This window comes from Triticum urartu, chromosome 2A, assembly GCF_056163025.1.
Source record: "Triticum urartu cultivar PI428250 chromosome 2A, HENAU_Tu73, whole genome shotgun sequence".
In the NCBI taxonomy this organism is placed as follows: Eukaryota; Viridiplantae; Streptophyta; class Magnoliopsida; order Poales; family Poaceae; genus Triticum; species Triticum urartu.
Window position 1 is genome coordinate 526005918 of NC_141874.1, and position 19771 is coordinate 526025688.

Below are 19771 nucleotides of genomic sequence, written 5' to 3' on the forward strand. Positions count from 1 at the left end.
ATAACCAATCATACATAAAAGAATTCAGAGAAGATTCAAATAATATTCATAGATAGACTTGATCATAAACCCACAATTCATCGGTCTCAACAAACACACCGCAAAAAGAAGATTACATCAAATAGATCTCCACAAGAGAGGGGGAGAACATTGTATTGAAATCCAAAAAGAGAGAAGACGCCATCTAGCTACTAACTATGGACCCGTAGGTATGAAGTAAACTACTCGCACTTCATCGGAGAGGCTATGGTGTTGATGTAGAAGCCCTCCGTGATCGATGCCCCCTCCAGCGGAGCTCTGGAACAGGCCCCAAGATGGGATCTCGTGGATACAGAAAGTTACGGCGGTGGAATTAGGGTTTTGGCTCCGTATCTGATCATTTGGGGGTACGTGGGTATATATAGGAGGAAGAAGTACGTCGGTGGAGCAACAGGGGGCCCACGAGCGTGGGGAGCGCACCTGGGGGGGGGGGGCAGGCACGCCCCCTACCTCGTGGCCTCATGTTAGTTGGCTTGACATAGGGTCCAAGTCTCCTGAGTTGTATTCGGTGAGAAAATCACGTTCCCGATGGTTTCATTCCATTTGGACTCCGTTTGATATTCCTTTTCTTCGAAACCCTAAAACAGGCAAAAAAACAACAATTCAGGGCTGGGCCTCCGGTTAATAGGTTAGTCCCAAAAGTAATATAAAAGTGGATAATAAATCCCAATAATGTCCAAAACAGTAGATATAGCATGGAGCAATAAAAAATTATAGATACGTTGGAGACGTATCAAGCATCCCCAAGCTTAATTCCCGCTCGTCCTCGAGTAGGTAAATGATAAAAACAAAATTTTTGATGCGGAGTGCTACTTGGCATAATTTTAATGTAATTCTTCTTAATTGTGGTATGAATATTCAGATCCGAAAGATTCAAGACAAAAGTTCATATTGACATAAAAATGATAATACTTCAAGCATACTAACAAAGCAATTATGTCTTCTCAAAATAACATGGCTAAAGAAAGTTATCCCTACAAAATCATATAGTCTGGCTATGCTCTATCTTCACCACACAAAGTATTTAAATCATGCACAACCCTGATGACAAGCCAAGCAATTGTTTCATACTTTTGACATTCTCAAACCTTTTCAATCTTCACGCAATACATGAGCGTGAGCCAAGGATATAACACTATAGGTGGAATAGAGTGGTGGTTGTGGAGAAGACAAAAAGGGAGAAGATAGTCTCACATCAACTAGGCATATCAACGGGCTATGGAGATGCCCATCAATAGATATCAATGTGAGTGAGTAGGGATTGCCATGCAACGGATGCACTAGAGCTATAAGTATATGAAAGCTCAAAAAGAAACTAAGTGGGTGTGCATCCAACTTGCTTGCTCATGAAGACCTAGGGCAATTTGAGGAAGCCCATCATTGGAATATACAAGCCAAGTTCTATAATGAAAGATTCCCACTAGTATATGAAAGTGATAACATGAGAGACTCTCTACTATGAAGATCATGGTGCTACTTTGAAGGACAAGTGTGGTAAAAGGATAGTAACATTGTCCCTTCTCTCTTTTTCTCTCATTTTTTTATTTTTATTTGGGCCTTTTCTCTTTTATGGCCTCTTCTCTTTCTCTTTTTTTCATCCGGAGTCTCATCCCGACTTGTGGGGGAATCATAGTCTCCATCATCCTTTCCTCACTGGGACAATGCTCTAATAATGATGATCATCACACTTTTATTTTTCTTACAACTCAATAATTACAACTCGATACTTAGAACAAAAATATGACTCTATATGAATGCCTCCGGCGGTGTACCGGGATATGCAATGATGCATGAGTGACATGTATGAACGAATTATGAACGGTGGCTTTGCCACAAATACTATGTCAACTACATGATCATGCTAAGAAATATGACAATGATGGAGTGTGTCATAAACGGAACGGTGGAAAGTTGCATGGCAATATATCTCGGAATGGCTATGGAAATGCCATAATAGGTAGGTATGGTGGCTGTTTTGAGGAAGGTATATGGTGGGTGTATGATACCGGCGAAAGGTGCGCGGTATTAGAGAGGCTAGTAAAGGTGGAAGGGTGAGAGTGCGTATAATCCATGGACTCAACATTAGTCATAAAGAACTCATATACTTATTGCAAAAATCTACAAGTTATCAAAGCAAAGTATTACGTGCATGCTCCTAGGGGGATAGATTGGTAGGAAAAGACCATCGCTCGTCCACGACCGCCACTCATAAGGAATACAATCAATAAATAAATCATGCTCCGACTTCATCACATAACGGTTCACCATACGTGCATGCTACGGGAATCACAAGCTTCAACACAAGTATTTCTCAAATTCACAACTACTCAACTACCATGACTTTAATATCACCATCTCCATATCCCAAAACAATTATCAAGTATCAAACTTATCATAGTATTCAACACACTCATAAGAGAGTTTTATTATTAATCTTGCATACCAAGCATATTAGGGTTTTAAGCAAATTACCATGATATTAAGACTCTCAAAATAATCTAAGTGAAGCATGAGAGATCAATAATTTCTATAAAACAAATCCACCACCGTGCTCTAAAAGATATAAGTGAAGCACTAGAGCAAAATTATATAACTCAAAAGATATAAGCGAAACACATAGAGTATTCTAACAAATTCCAAATCATGTATGGCTCTCTCAAAAGGTGTGTACAGCAAGGATGATTGTGGTAAACTAATAAGCAAAGACTCAAATCATAGAAGACGCTCCAAGCAAAACACATATCATGTGGTAAATAAAAATATAGCTCCAAGTAAAGTTACCGATAGAAGTAGACGAAAGAGGGGATGCTTTCCGGGGCATCCCCAAGCTTTGGCTTTTAGGTGTCCTTAGATTATCTTCGGGGTTCCAGGGGCATCCCCAATCTTAGGCTCTTGCCACTCCTTGTTCCATAATCCATCAAATCTTTACCCAAAAATTGAAAACTTCACAACACAAAACTTAAAGTAGAAAATCTCGTGAGCTCCGTTAGCGAAAGAAAACAAAAGTCCACTTCAAGGTACTGTAATGAACTCATTCTTTATTTATATGGGTGTTATACCTACTGTATTCCAACTTCTCTATGGTTTATAAACTAATTTACTAGCCATAGATTCATCAAAATAAGCAAACAACACACGAAAAACAGAATCTGTCAAAAACAGAACAGTCTGTAGTAATCTGTAGCTAGCGCAAGATCTGGAACCCCAAAAATTCTAAAATAAATTGGTGGACGTGAGGAATTTATCTATTAATCATCTGCAAAAATAATTAACTAAATATCACTTTCCAAATAAAAATGACAGCAGTTCTCGTGAGCGCTAAAGTTTCTGTTTTTTACAGCAAGTTCAACAAGACTTTCCCCAAGTCTTCCCAACGGTTCTACTTGGCACAAACACTAATTAAACACAAAAAACACAACCAAAACAGAGGATAGATAATTTATTTATTACTAAACAGGAGCAAAAATTAAGGAATAAAAATAAAATTGGGTTGCCTCCCAACAAGCGCTATCGTTTAACGCCCCTAGCTAGGCATAACAAGCAAGAATAGATCTAGGTATTGCCATCTTTGGTAGGAAATCCATAAGTGGCTCTCATAATAGATTCATAAGGTAATTTAATTTTCTTTCTAGGAAAGTGTTCCATGACTTTCCTTAATGGAAATTGGAATCTAATATTTCCTTCCTTCATATCAATAATTGCACCAATTGTTCTAAGGAAAGGTCTACCAAGAATAATAGGACATGAAGGATTGCAATCTATGTCAAGAACAATAAAATCTACGGGCACATAATTCCTATTTGAAACAATAAGAACATCATTAATTCTTCCCATAGGTTTCTTAATAGTGGAATCCGCAAGGTGCAAGTTTAGAGAGCACTCATCAAAATCACGGAAACCTAACAAATCACACAAAGTCTTTGGAATCATGGAAACACTAGCACCCAAATCACATAAAGCATATCATTCATGATCTTTAATTTTAATTTTAATAGTTGGTTCCCACTCATCATAAAGTTTTCTAGGGATAGAAACTTCCAATTCAAGTTTTTCTTCATAAGATTGCATCAAGGCATCAACGATATGTTTAGTAAACACTTTAGTTTGACTATAAGCGTGAGGAGAATTTAGCACGGATTGCAACAAGGAAATACAATCAATCAAAGAGCAATTTTCATAGTTAAATTCCTTGAAATCCATAATAGTGGGTTTAGCAACATCTAGAGTTTTAATTTCTTCAATCCCACTTTTATCAAATTTATCATCAAGATCAAAAGATTCAGAATTCTTGGAACGCCTTCTAGGTAAGGGTGGATCATATTTAGTCCCATCATTATCAAGATTAATATTGCAAAAAAAAGATTTAATAGGGGACACATCAATAACTTTTAGATCTTCATCATTATTTTCATCGGAACTAGAAGAACATGCTTTTATAAAGGCATCTTTCTTCTTTTGCATGTCACACAGATCAATGAAGCTATTTAGATGGGTAGCGGCATCTTCACTAGGAAGGCCGGAGAACGGATATTTCATGACAAGATTCAGCAAAGCAGTATTAATTTCACAAGATTCAGCATCGGTAAGAGGAGCAATCGGAGTGCTAATAAAATCATTGTTGTTGGTATTGGTGAAGTCACACAATTTAGTATTATCTTGAGCCATCGCGACAAACAAGCAAACTAACACACAAGCAAGCAAAAAGCAAGCGGACAAAAAGAGGCAAATAGAGAGGGAGGATAGAGAGAGAGGGCGAATAAAACGGCAAGGGTGAATTGGGGGGAGAGGAAAACGAGAGGCAAATGGCAAATAATGTAATGCGGGAGATAAGGGTATGTGATGGGTACTTGGTATGTTGACTTTTGCGTAGACCTCCCCGGCAACGGCGCCAGAAATGGCTCGTTGTCGGGAGTCAAATCTTTACTTGCGCGAACCTCCCCGGCAACGGCACCAGAAATGGCTTGGTGTCGGGAGTCAAATCTTGACTTGCGCGAACCTCCCCGGCAACGGCGCCAGAAATCCTTCTTGCTACCTATTTTAGCACTGCATTGGTTTTCCCCGAAGAGGAAGGGATGATCCAGCAAAGTAGCGTAAGTATTTCCCTCTGTTTTCGAGAACCAACGTATCAATCCAGTAGGAGGCTACGCGCGAGTCCCTCGTACCTGCACAAAACAAATAAATCCTCGCAAGCAACGCAAATAGGGGTTGTCAATCCCTATAGGGCCACTTACGAGAGTGAGATCTGATAGATATGATAAGATAATATTCTTGGTATTTTTATGATAAAGATGCAAAGTAAAATAAAGAAAAAGTAAATAGCAAAGTAAATAACTAAGTAGTAGGATATTGATATGATAAAGATAGACCCGGGGCCATAGGTTTCACTAGTGGCTTCTCTCGAGAGCATAAGTATTCTACGGCGGGTGAACAAATTACTGTTGAGCAATTGACAGAATTGAGCATAGTTATGAGGATATCTAGGTATGATCATGTATATAGGCATCATGTCCGAGACAAGTAGACCGACTCCTGCCTGCATCTACTACTATTACTCCACTCATTGACCGCTATCCAGCATGCATCTAGAGTATTAAGTTAAAAACAGAGTAACGCCTTAAGCAAGATGACATGATGTAGAGGGATAAACTCATGCAATATGAAGAAAACCCCAGCTTTTTATCCTCGATGGCAACAATACAATACATGCCTTGCTGCCCTTACTGTCACCGGGAAAGGACACCGCAAGATTGAACCCAAAGCTAAGCAATTCTCCCATTGCAAGAAAGATCAATCTAGTAGGCCAAACCAAACTGATAATTCGAAGCGACTTGCAAAGATAACCAATCATACATAAAATAATTCAGAGAAGATTCAAATATTATCCATAGATAGACTTGATCATAAACCCACAATTCATCGGTCTCAACAAACACACCGCAAAAAGAAGATTACACCGAATAGATCTCCACAAGGGAGGGGGAGAACATTGTATTGAAATCCAAAAAGAGAGAAGAAGCCATCTAGCTACTAACTATGGACCCGTAGGTCTGAAGTGAACTACTCACACTTCATCGGAGAGGCTATGGTGTTGATGTAGAAGCCCTCCATGATCGATGCCCCCTCCGGCGGAGCTTCGGAACAGGCCCCAAGATGGGATCTCATGGATACAGAAAGTTACGGCTGTGGAATTACGGTTTTGGCTCTGTATCTGATCGTTTGGGGGTACGTGGGTATATATAGGAGGAAGAAGTACGTCGGTGGAGCAACAGGAGGCCCACAAGGGTGGAGGGCGCGCCTGGGGGGGGCAGGCGCGCCCCCTACCTCGTGGCCTCCTATTAGTTGGCTTGACGTAGGGTCCAAGTCTCCTGAGTTGTATTCGGTGAGAAAATCACGTTCCCGAAGGTTTCATTACGTTTGGACTCCGTTTGATATTCCTTCTCTTCGAAACTCTAAAACAGGCAAAAAATAGCAATTCTGGGCTGGGCCTCCGGTTAATAGGTTAGTCCCAAAAGTAATATAAAAGTGGATAATAAAGCCCAATAATGTCCAAAACAGTAGATAATATAGCATGGAGCAATCAAAAATTATAGATACGTTGGAGACGTATCACCGACCTGTTAGCCATGGGCCGGATTCATGGGCTGTGAAGATACGAAGACCGAAGACTGCACCCGTGTCCGGATGGGACTCTCCTTGGCGTGGAAGGCAAGCTTGGCGACCAAATATGTAGATTCCTTTCTTTGTAACCGACCTTGTGTAACCCTAGATCCTCCCGGTGTCTATATAAACCGGAGGACTTAATCCGGAGGATAGAGACATTACCATAGCCACACAAGCTAAGCCTCTAGGGTTTAGCCATTACAATCTCGTTGTAGATCAACTCATGTAATACTCATATTCATCAAGATCAATCAAGTAGGACGTAGGGAATTACCTCCATAGAGAGGGCCTGAACCTGGGTAAAACATTGTGTCCCCTGTCTCCTATTACCATCGACCTTAGACGCACAGTTCGGGACCCCCTACCCGAGATCCGCTGGTTTTGACACCGACATTGGTGCTTTCATTGAGAGTTCCACTATGTTGTTGCCAAAAGGTTTGATGACCCCTTCAATCGTCAATAATAATGCTGTCCAAGGAGAAACTTTCCTCCCCGGACAAATTTTTGTGTTCGGAGGCTTCGCACTGCGGGCCAATTCGTTTGGCCATCTAGAGCAGATCGAAAACTACGCCCCTGGCCATCAGGTCAGATTTGGGAGCTTGAACTACGTTGCGGACATCCGTGGAGACTTGATCTTCGCCGGATTCGAGACCGCGGCTACCACTCCTGGTCACACTGAGAGACATAGCCTAAATCTGTCATCAAACTGCATCCAGGAGACAGCTCCCGTAACCACTCTGGCCTTAGATCCGGAGCAGACTACACCATCCAAGGACGGGAAGCTCAACCCTGCCACAGAGGCCACAGATTCCCTGGCGTTGGAGCCGCACATAGACTTGATCTCACGCGATAACTGTGCCACCAGAACTCCGGACTCATCTCTGGCCGTAAGTTCCGAACCATGTGAGCCTGTGGATGCTGAACTTGATCGTTTATCGATCTTCGAATTCAGCGCCGTAGACATCTTCTAGCACTCGCCTTTGGGCGACATGCTAAACTCATTAAAAAACCTGTCCTTGACGAAGGACTCACATCCGAACTCTATCCGGTCCGAATTAGGGGCTGACGATGGAGAATTTTGCTTCCCACCCGCCACCCACTTCATAGCCACGGTCGAGGATTTGACCGACACACTTGATTACGACTCCGAGGACATTGACGGTATGGAGGACGATGCCGGATAAGAAGAGGCCCAAAACCCGCCATTCACCGGATGCTGGACGGCCACTTCCTCGTATGATGTATACATGATGGATGCACCAAAGGAGAACAGCGGCGATGACAAGGAAGATCTAGCTGAGGATAAACCTTTCGAAATACAATACAAGAGCTGGCGTCAACGGCGCAACTCTAAGTCACGCCGCAATAAAGACAGCAACACCGACATAGGAGAAGATAACACTCCAGAAGGTGCCGAAGACAACAAAGACCCCGTTGAAATAGCTAATGAACAAGATGAACGGGAAGATGGGCAGGTTAGCCCTAGTAAACAGGCCACACACAAAGACTTAGAGGATGAAAGTTATCTTTCGCTCTTCGAGGATGAGGTGAGCCTCGGCACCGATGATTTCATTGTGCCTGAGGAACCTCTTGAGCAGGAGCGCTTCAAACGCCAGCTATTAGCCACTGCAAGGAGCCTGAAAAAGAAGCAGCAACAGCTTCAAGCTGACCAAGATCTGCTCAATGATAAACGGACCGATGTCCTAGCAGCCGAAGAATACGGCCTCAAGCGCCCAACCAAAAGCTACCCAAAGCGCAAATTGCTACCTCAGTTTGACGAGGAGGCGCCGGAATACATACCACCATCGTACAATGCGGCTGACCGACCACCACGTGGTCGGGACAAAACGGCAACTCACGTCGAACACCAGCCCGCCCTGTCTCATCGCATAGGTAGAGGTAAATTAACCCACGGCCATACATATGACCTTCGGCAAAACCTGAACAATAAAGTAGGACATACCATATCAATCTATGGATCGCGAGGACGTGCCTCGACACGCGATGACGGCCACCTATTCGGACGTGACAAACTTAGTCATGCGCGGGCTGAAAACCGCAGACGGACTCCATCAGAGCTACGTCGCGATACGGCCCGATAGAGAGGCGCCACACATCCTCATTGCTTCACTGATGAGGTCATGGATCATGAATTCCCAGAGGGGTTCAAACCCGTGAATATAGAATCATACGATGGAACCACAGACCCCACGGTGTGGATCGAAGACTTCAGTCTCCACATTCATATGGCCCGAGGCGATGACCTCCGCACCATCAAATACCTCCCTTTAAAACTCATGGGGCCAGCTCGGCATTGGCTCAACAGTCTGCCTGAAAATTCTATTGGCAGCTGGGAGGACTTGGAAGAGGCCTTCCTCGATAACTTCCAAGGTACATATGTTCAACCTCCAGACGCTGATGACTTAAGCCATATAGTTCAACAGCCCGGAGAGTCCGACAGGAAATTCTGGACTAGGTTCTTAACTAAAAAGAACAAAATCGTCGATTGTCCGGATGGCGAAGCCCTAGCAGCCTTCAAACACAGCATCCGCGACGAATGGCTTGCTCGCCACCTTGGCCAAGAAAAGCCAAAATCCATGGCGGCCCTCACGACACTCATGAACCGCTTTTGTGCGGGCGAGGACAGTTGGTTGGCCTGTAGCAAAAACAATGCAAGCGACGCCGGCACCCCCGAAGTTAAAAATAACAAAGACAAGTCTAGACGCAACATATACAAGCATTGAAACAATAGTGACAACACTGGGGATACGACGGTCAATGCCGAATTCGGTGGCTCTAAGTCCGGTCAGCGGAAGAAGCCATTCCAAAAGAACAATTCAGGCCCATCCAGCTTGGACCGCATACTTGATCGTCCGTGCCAGATTCATGGCACCCCGGACAAACCACCCAATCATACAAATAGAGATTGCTGGGTTTTTAAACAGGCCGGCAAATTAAACGCCGAGAGCAGGGAAAAGGGATCGCAAAGCAAGGACGATGATGAAGAGCCCCGACAACCGAACACAGGGGGACAGAAGAAGTTTCCCCTCAGGTCAAAACGGTGAAAATGATATACACTACCCACATACACAAGAGGGAGTGCAAGCGTGCGCTCAGGGACGTCTACGCGATAGAGCCAGTCGCCCCAAAATTTAATCCATGGTCGTCATGCCCGATCACTTTTGATCACTGGGATCATCCGACCAATATCCGTCACGGTGGCTCAGCCGCACTGGTCCTAGACCCAATAATTGATGGGTTCCACCTGACTCGCGTCCTTATGGACGGAGGCAGCAGCCTCAATCTACTCTATCAGGATATAGCGCGAAAAATGGACATTAACCCATCACGGATCAAGCCCACTAGGACTACCTTCAAAGGAGTCATACCAGGTGTAGAGGCCCGTTGTACGGGCTCAATCACACTAGAGGTTGTCTTCGGATCTCCGGACAACTTCCAAAGCGAGGAGGTAATCTTCGATATCGTCCCCTTCCACAGCGGCTATCACGCACTGCTCGTACAAACTGTGTTTGCTCGATTCAACGCAGTACCACACTATGCTTATCTCAAGCTCAAGATGCCCGGTCCATGCGGCGTCATAAAGGTCAATGGAAATATGGAACACTCCCTCCGTACAGAAGAGCACACAGCTGCCTTAGCAGCAGAAGTACAGAGCGGCCTTCTCAAGCAGAACCTTAATTCGGCTGTCGAGCCCACGGACACCGTTAAGAGGATCTGAACTACTCTGCATCAGGAGAGCTCGGCTCGTCAGGAGCTCGACTAGCAATCTGGCCTCCGTCTCAGTCCCGATCAAGTGGTGGCATTCGTGCTACGCGTACATAACTACGCAGTCAAAATCCCATGGGCATCGACGGAGGCATAGCTCGCTTGTGGTCCATAGTACAGCTCAACCGACATCGGATACACACATACTTTCACTTTTACTTGTTTCCTTTTCAGGTCTCAATCCCACAGGCCCCATCTGGTGGTCTAGTCATCGGTCCTCTTGAAGGATAAACACACCAAGATGGCGAGAAACACAAACATATGGGGGAATTTTTAGGTGATTCGGTTAACGATAACTCTACCTGTTTTTCAGGACCCACATGCAGCTCTCCCTTGATTTCGGCATATCAAATAGCATGTTGCTTATCACACTACATGTATCAATGCGCCTTGACATACTAATTAAATTACAATGAGAACAGTTTGCGGCTGGAGCTTTAGGACCCCGGCTTTTTATCTTTGCACCTTTTCTGTTTTCTTTCTCTTTTTTCTCTCAGCTCCCTTGTGGATAACCCTATCAGGTAGCACCCGTACACTTTGGTACATTTGATGTTTTCCAGGGGGTTCATAGCACCCCACATTACGGCAACAAAAGTCCGAACACTTTTTATAAGTATAGTTCGGCACCCCGAATTTAGCATTATATGCATTGGCTCCGAATCATGTCTTTGGTCAATAGTTGGGTTGCCCAGCTCCTGTGCTTGCTATCTTACGTTCCGCTATATCGACTAAGGTAGTAAAGGGAGAACTACTGCGATTGTGCCTTGGTTTATCCAAAGGAGCACCTCAGTAGAGAAAGCCGAAAACTGACTCTCATGATGCGGTGTGAGCCGGTCAGCTGTTCGGAGGTTACAAATCGTTGGAGATTTCTTCCGCATCATGCGAAGGATCGGTACTTCCCGATCATACGCTTACAACACTCTAGTTCAGATACTAGGGGTTGTGCCCATGTTTTTATTGTAAAACTCCTATGGCTAAGTGAGGGTGTTCAAGCCGCATAGTCTGGTTGCCTGGTTCATTGTGCTAAACAACTCCTTCAAGGACCATATAATTGGATCAAGATTGTTTAGATTCCACCCCGAACACCCCCGTACTACCTACATGGGGGCAGAAGCCGACGACTGGCCAACCCTCAGATTTCATACAACACGGCCGCACAGGAGGAAAAAATAAAAACATAACAATCATTATATTGCATAACATCGTTGTTTCATGTTACAGGACAGGATAATACGAATATTTTCATGGGAATATAACATCCTTCGCACATTGCTCCACCACAAGGCGGGATCCCTCCAGGACACCATCAAAATATAACTCGGGTCGGTGGTGCTCCTTGCCCTCAGGCGGCCCCTCAGTCATCAGCTTCTCTGCATCCATCTTCGCCCAGTGCATCTTGACACAGGCAAAGGCCATCCAGGCAGCTTCAATACAGACCAACCGCTTTATGACCTCAAGCCGCGGGCAGGCACTAACAAGCCGCTTCGCAAGTCCGAAGTAGCTGCTGGGTATCGACGCGGCAGGCCATAGTCGGACTATCAGGTCCTTCATGGCTAGCTCGGCTGCCTTGTGCAGCTCAACCAACTGTTTCAGCTAGTCGCTGAAGGGCACCGGATGTGCTGGTCCAAGATATTGAGACAAGAATAGCTTCTCCGTAGAACTCCCTTCTCCGGCTCGATAGAACTCAGCAGTATCTGATACGCTGTGCGAAAAATCCGTAAACGCCCCTGTAGAGCTCCAAATTCGGGTCACTGCATACCTTGGCTCTCCTCCAGCTACTTCTTCATGAGGCCGAACTCTTCTTCAGTCCGCTCCAGGCTCTGCTTCAGGCTGGAGACCTCCGCAGTATGAGTAGCAGCAGCCAGCAATGACCCCTGCTTATTCACATAGACATCTTATGTTAGACTCCTCGAAAATTACTTTGATCCTCTATTCGGCTTTTTTCCGAACACCGAACAGAGCATCAGGGGCTACTGTCTACACTGTGATATCCTTTCTACAATTACATTACTTACCTCAAAGCCTGTTAAAAGGCTAGCGCAGACTTCGGTCAGGCCGCTATTGGCGGACTGAACCTTCTCGATCACCGTACCCATAAGGACACGGTGTTCATCCACAATGGAAGCGCCTCACAGTGCTTCCAGTAGATTATTCGGTGCCTCTGGTTGGACAGAGGTCACCAGCGGAACATGCACACCTCCTTCTTTCGGGGAAGGCCGTTCGCTGGACTCCGGAGCCGTGTAGGTCTCCGGAATGGTATCCGGCTGGGGGCCAAATGGAATTTCGCTCCTATCACCAGTCCCCATGGGGGCTTTTTCCCCCATGTGTCCGGCGGCCGAGGAGTCATCCTTGGGCGCCACCCCGACGATCTCTGGAACCTTCCCCCGGTCTAGGAATGTCCTTTGGGACACCACCTCGTCATCACCCTTGCCCGAGACAGAGTGAGCGGGCGGCGGTGACATGCTAGCCATCTCCTTTGAATCTAGCGAACCCTCTGTCGAGGATCGCGGGGAGCTGTCGCGGGCCGGACTGTGATGGCATAATTTAAACATATTAACATTAAAAAATGGAAAGGCCAGGCATTTGGACGTGCATAAGGTTTTTGGTACTTACGAGGCGGCCCGAGGCTTGGTCCGGGGCATTCGCTCCGGACTGCTATCGACATCCCACGCAGAGTTATCCGCAAGGGAGCCCTTCCCCCTCTTGGGCGCCTTCACCTCCAAATTTGGGGAGGCCCCCCTTTCCTTCCTTCCCCCCTCAGGGGAGTCACTTTCTTCCTCCTCCTCCTCGTCGTCTTCGGCGGCCGAATAGTGAGTCTCGTCTTCGGACATCACGTCTGAAACACCTTTTCGGCGAAGGCCACTCCGAGCCCCTTTGGCCGTTTTCTTGGCCTTCTTCTCCGGCACATCATAAGGCGCCGGAAACAACATCTTCGTCAGAAGTGGGGTTTCTTGATCTTCGGGCGGTGGAGCCGGACAGTTAATCCGCGCCGCTATGTCGATCCAGGCCTAAAAAATTGATAGGAAGGCTTAGACTCCTTCTCAAAATATGTCAGTAAAGGCTATACCTTGAAAACATGAAAGAACTTACCGAATTAGCCTGGTGTTTTAAGCTAAGCCCGCGATCCTCGGTCGTAGGCGGTGGTGTCTCGTCGGCCTTGAAGAGCACTTTCCAGATGTCTTCGTGCGTCGTGTTGAAGAGCTCTAGCAGCGTCTGGTGGTTGGCCGGATCGAACTCCCACAAATAGCATGTTCCGCGTTGGCACAGAAGGATCCGGCGAATGAGCATAACCTAGATCACGTTGACAAGTTTGATTCTCTTGGTTATCATGTTCTGGACGCACGTCTGGAGCCCAGTTAGCTCGTTCGAAGAACCCCAGGTTAGACCCTTCTCTTGCCAGGAGGTGAGCCGCATCGGAACTCCGGATCAGAATTCGGGGGCCACTGCCCAGTTGGTGTCGCGCGGCTCGGTGATGTAGAACCACCCCGATTGCCACCCCTTCACCGTCTCCACAAAGGAGCCTTCGGGCCATGTGACATTGGGCATCTTGCCCACCATGGCGCCTCCGCACTCTACTTGTTGGCCTCTCACCACCTTCAGCTTTACATTAAAGGTCTTCAGCCATAGGCCGAAGTGAGGTGGGATACGGAGAAAGGCCTCGCAAATGACTATAAATGCTGAGATGTTGAGGATAAAGTTGGGGCTAGATCATGGAAATCCAGTCCATAGTAAAACATCAGTCCGCGGAAAAACGGGTGGAGAGGGAATCCCAGCCCACGGACGAAGTGTGAGAAACACAACCCTCTCATGGGGCTCTGGGGTACGGACGATCCGTCCCTTGGCCGGGAGATGGTGAACGATCTCCTTGGCCAGATATCCGACCTCTCGGAGCTCCTTTATGTCTTTCTTCTTAACAGAGGAGGCCATCCACTTGCCACCAGCTCCGGATCCGGACATGGTTGGAGTGCTTTCTCCGGCGGGGGAAGCTAGAGCTTGGGCACTGGAGCTCAAGAATGGATGTGCAGAGGAAGGAGGAGGTGTGGGTGAATGAGGACGAATCCTTATCCCCTTATAAAGGCCGCGAATGTCAAACGCCTTCCTACTCGCCTTAAAACTCACCTACTCCCAAGGGCTATGTAAGCGGCACGGTTGGGTTACCCATGCCCGTATTGATGAGGATCCCGCAATAATGGGACACAATCTCTGCTTTGACAAGACGTGCCAATGGAAATCGCATCTCGAAACACGGGATGGCAGACAAAACGGTTCGATATAGTGACCGGGCAGACATGATGTCATGTTGTAAAAAAGTTGTCAGCGGATGGGACTCGTGGAATATTATATTCTCTCCGCAGTTGTGTGTGGTGTTGTGTTACAGGTCCGGAAACTTTCAAATACGTCCGAAGACTATCTTGGAGTTCGGAGGAAGGAACCCGCCTTGCAATGCCAAAGACAGATCTACGCGCCGGATACGTTGTCATTGAAGCCAGGTTCAGGGGCTACTGAGGGAGTCCTGGACTAAGGGGTCCTCGGGCGTCCGACCTGTTAGCCATGGGCCGGACTGATGGGCTGTGAAGATACGAAGACCGAAGTCCGGATGGGACTCTCTTTGGCGTGGAAGGAAAGCTAGGCGACCAAATATGTAGATTCCTTTCTTTGTAACCGACCTTGTGTAACCCTAGATCCCCCCGGTGTCTATATAAACCGGAGGACTTAATCAGGAGGATAGAGACATTACCATTGTCATACAAGCTAGGCCTCTAAGGATCAGCCATTACGATCTCGTGGTAGATCAACTCTTGTAATACTCATATTCATCAAGATCAATCAAGCATGACGTAGGGTATTACCTCCATAGAGAGGGACCGAACCTAGGTAAAACATTGTGTCCCCTGTCTCCTATTACCATCGACCTTAGATGCACACTTCAGGACCCCCTACCCGAGATCCGCCGGTTTTGACACCAACAGTCGCACCCAGTTTCTAGGGAGAACGGGGGGGGGGGGGGGGGGGTCGTCAAACCCGGGCAGCTGCGTGATGGCGACTGGCGATGAGGCCGCCGGTGAGAGGAGAAGGTAGCAGATACAGAGTCACCGGAGATGGAGCAACGGCAAGAAGCGGCGGCGGCTTCTGGCCATGATTGCGGTCGTGCATGCGATGTTGTGTGTGTGTGTGTGTGTCAAGTGGGACACGACAGAGAAATCAATTGGTGTACGTGTGAGATGCACATATGTAGCCGGTCAGGAGAACGGGAAGTTATTAGGGCTGCCGAAAACATGCATGTGCTCGTACGATTCGTTGGTTGGCGCGTTCAAGTCACGAATCATTTTCCCTCCGATTGTGTTTCTATTTACGGTAAGGAAGATTGTTGTTGCTTGTAGTCTCTATACTACGGAGTCCACCATAGTATACAAAGGCACGACATTCATGCCAACATGCGCCAAAGGTAAAAGGATTGCACTGGAGCATGCAGGTAGCGTACCAACGGCGCTCGTTGGATCAACAATGACAATGGGACCCAGGTCTTCGAAAGTGGGATGGCGCTCTGTGGACGGCTAGCATTGTGGACGGAGGAACTGAAGAAGTCCAATACAGTACGTTATAAATTGCTACAAAATCAATTTGGACCGATCTTTCGAAATGCATTATATCTTAAACTTGAGTAAATTAAAAAATGAAGACAAGGTTTCCATTTTACTACCATCTTTTTTGCAAAAACCATCATTTTTGGGGCTGGTTGGTTTGAAATTGCACTGAACAAAGTCTTGGCGTGTTTTAAACCTTTTTCGACAGGGCGGACCCACCTATCAAAAATAGGCGGTGCGGGAGAGATAACCGCTATCCCTTAGAGCATCTCCAGCCGCCCCCGAGTGCCACCCCCAGGCGCCTTTTCTTCTGATGGCGAGCTAAAAATGGCAAAAAAAAGCCCCAGCCATGGCCCCCAAGCCCCCCAAGGCCTCAAAAAGGTGCCGACGAACCCAGGCCAAACCCAATGTGCTAGGGGGCTGCTGGGGGCGCCGACGGAAGCGACAACCAATCATATTCCTCCATGTATCATTTTTTCTGGCCCACTCATTCATTTTTTGCCTGGCGACTGTCCTGGGGCACCAACGGCTGGGAAACCGTCTTCGCGTTTCATCCGGCAAAGTTGTTTTTCCCCCTAGGACGTGCTATTTTTGGCCCGGCGATTGTCCTGGGGGGCTCCAACGGCTGGAGATGCTCTTATCTCGTCGCCCACCAAAATGCATTTCGGAAGGTTTCCAGTTTACCACCATCTCTCTCTCTCCCTCTCTCCTTGTGGTACACAACACACACATGCGCGCGCACGCCCCTGTCTCGTCGTCATCGCTGCCTCCGGCACCGGCGTTGCATTTCCACATGTTTCAGAGAGGGGGGGCACTGAGGGAGTCCTGGATTAGGGGGTCCTCGGGTGCCCGAGCTATTCGATATGGGCCAGACTGATGGGCCGTGAAGATACAAAGCAGAAGGCTTTCCCCCGTGTCCGGGTAGGACTCTCCTATGCGTGGATGACAAGATTGGTGTCCGGTTATGTAATTCCCCTCTTCCACAAACTGACTCTGTACAACCCTAGGCCCCTCCTGTGTGTATATAAACTGGAGGGTTTAGTCCATAGAGGCAATCAGAATTCTTATAGGCTAGACAACTAGGGTTTAGCCATTATGATCTCGAGGTAGATCAACTCTTGTAACCCCTATACTCATCAAATACAATCAAGCAGGATGTATGGTTTTACCTACATTAAGAGGGCCCGAACCTGGGTAAACACCATGTTCCCCTTGTCCCTTGTTACTCTCGATCCTCAGACACACAGTTCGGGACCCCCTACCCGAGATCAACCCCTGTCTCATCGTCATTGCTGCCTTCGTCGCCGGCGTTGCATTTCCACATGTTTTCAGAGAGGGGTGGGCACTAAGGGAGTCCTGGATTATGGGGTCCTCGGGTGTCCGGGCTATTCGATATGGGCCGGACTGATGGGTCGTGAAGATACCAAGCAGAAGGCTTTCCCCCGTGCCCAGGTAGGACTCACCTATGCGTGGATGACAAGATTGGTGTCCGGTTATGTAATTTCCCTCTTCCACAAACCGACTCTGTACAACCCTAGGCCCCTCCGATGTTTATATAAACTGGAGGGTTTAGTCCATAGAGGCAATTAGAATTCTCATAGGCTAGACAACTAGGGTTTAGCCATTACGATCTTGAGGTAGATCAACTCTTATAACCCCTATACTCATCAAATACAATCAAGCAGGACACATGGTTTTACCTCCATTAAGAGGGCCCGAACCTAGGTAAACACCATGTTCCCCTTGTCCCTTGTTACTCTCGATCCTCAGACACACAGTTCGGGACCCCCTACCCGAGATCAGTCGGTTTTGACATCGTCAGGCACAAATTTGTCTGAAGACATTAGCTCGTTTGGCAGCGATGTGAGTACTGCTTCTCAGATAACTGATTTGTGGTTTTGGATTTGAGCTCGATTCCCTCTGATTTATCACTTTTTCTGTCAAAGTCTTTGAATAATGTCACATCGATAGGAGGTTTTTCGGATGTGCATCGACATGAGGTTTTTGGAGGTTTTTCGGATGTTAGTTATGTGTAAGTAGTAACTTAGAGTATATCTGGATTATTTTGGCAATGTAGAAAGTTTAGTCTCATTTTGGCCACAGGAAATACATGCATCTTTGTAATCAATTGTACACCTCCTGGTCTTCTTGTGAATTATGGCCACTTCTAACTCGGAGTTGGCAATGTTATTATGAGGTTGTAGGAATTTATGCAATCAATTTATTAAATGTGGCTACTGATAATTCAATTGTATTTTATGAATTGTTTTATGAATTTGTAGGCAAGAGGAAGTTATGATTTTATCAAATGGGTTGATGGAGAGTGGCCACCAATACTAAGAAAGCACTGACCAAACTATGTGACATGTATGAAAGTGAGAAAGGAGGCAGAGTTAGGGATAGTCTTGAGCATGGTGAAGAAAAGTTTCAGTTGTCTTGTGAGAGAAAAGCTACAGATTGAGCTTAGGAATGTGCAAGCTAATCTTAAAAAAGTTGTGCATCAGAAGCAGGTGCCACTAGCACTAAAGGCAAAACAAAACATGCTCTGATTGAGGTTATGGTAGAATTGGAGCAAAAGAAAATTTTGGATGGGGCGTCGTCTATTTTCTACAAAGTGATGAGGATCAAGGTAAAGAGGGATAGTGATAGACTTAAGGTTGAGAAGAAAAGGCTTAAGTACAATATTGAAGACTTTTTTAAAGACAAAAAGGGTACCAGGGTAAAGATTAGGAAGATAAAGGAATTTTGTGATCAGTAGTTAGAGACAAGTTATGTAAAGAATTCTTTAACTGGTAGTAGTGCTATGTAATTTGTTGGAAGTGTAGAACATTTAGTTGTGTCGTAGATATTTAAAGCCCTCTATCCAGAGTTTTTGCTCACATTTATTGATTGTTATATTTGTTAAATTATTATTTAATTTTCAGTTGAACTTTCCATTTTATAAATTAGGTTAGTGGTGATGTTGATTGTGTATCAACAAGTTATGGTTATTGTTGATGAACAATAATAGTTGACGGTCATGTTGTGAGTATAGTTGATCACTTGCAGTATTATCTCTGGATTCAGCTTAAATTGAGAAACACCTCCTATGTATTTTAGTTATCAAGTGAGCATAAAAAGTGTGATTACAACTATAATCATCATCACAACATCATAACATCATGATGAGAAGCAAAATTGCACTTGCACATCATAGATATGCATCAATCTAATTACACCATGGTGAAAGGGTTGATACAATTGACTAAAGGGGGTTGAATAGAAAAATACAAAATTTAAGTTTAATTACCAATTTTAGAACAAGAAGAAGACAAAAGGCTACTTCATTGTTAATTACACATACAAATAGCATCAAGCGAGCAAAGTCATCCAACGATCTCGTGCACAAATACATAGGGTTCGAACATTGTAGAATTACTCTGAGTCATCCAATTATGGCCACTGATAAATACATAGGACTCAATGCCTTAAGTAATTACTCACACATAGCGAATGGATCACAAGGATAAACATTGTAGATGACATAAACACGAGTGATTGATTGATAAATAGTCTTACAATGTTCCGATTGTGATGCATAAATTACAAGTATGGCTAACTCGGGGGAGAATGGCTATGTCGGTGAAGGAGATGGAGATGAGAAATGACGGTGGCTAGGTTTTGTGAATGATTCCTGGTACGATGATGTTCTAGTGGTTTTT

The 19771-nt window shown here is 45.7% G+C and overlaps 1 pseudogene; it reads right to left on the reverse strand.

The window, feature by feature from the left end:
* The window catches only part of LOC125537196 (serine carboxypeptidase-like 7), a 32997-nt pseudogene extending 17425 nt beyond the window's left edge, over positions 1-15572 (reverse strand).
* Between the last annotated feature and the right edge of the window lie 4199 nt (positions 15573-19771).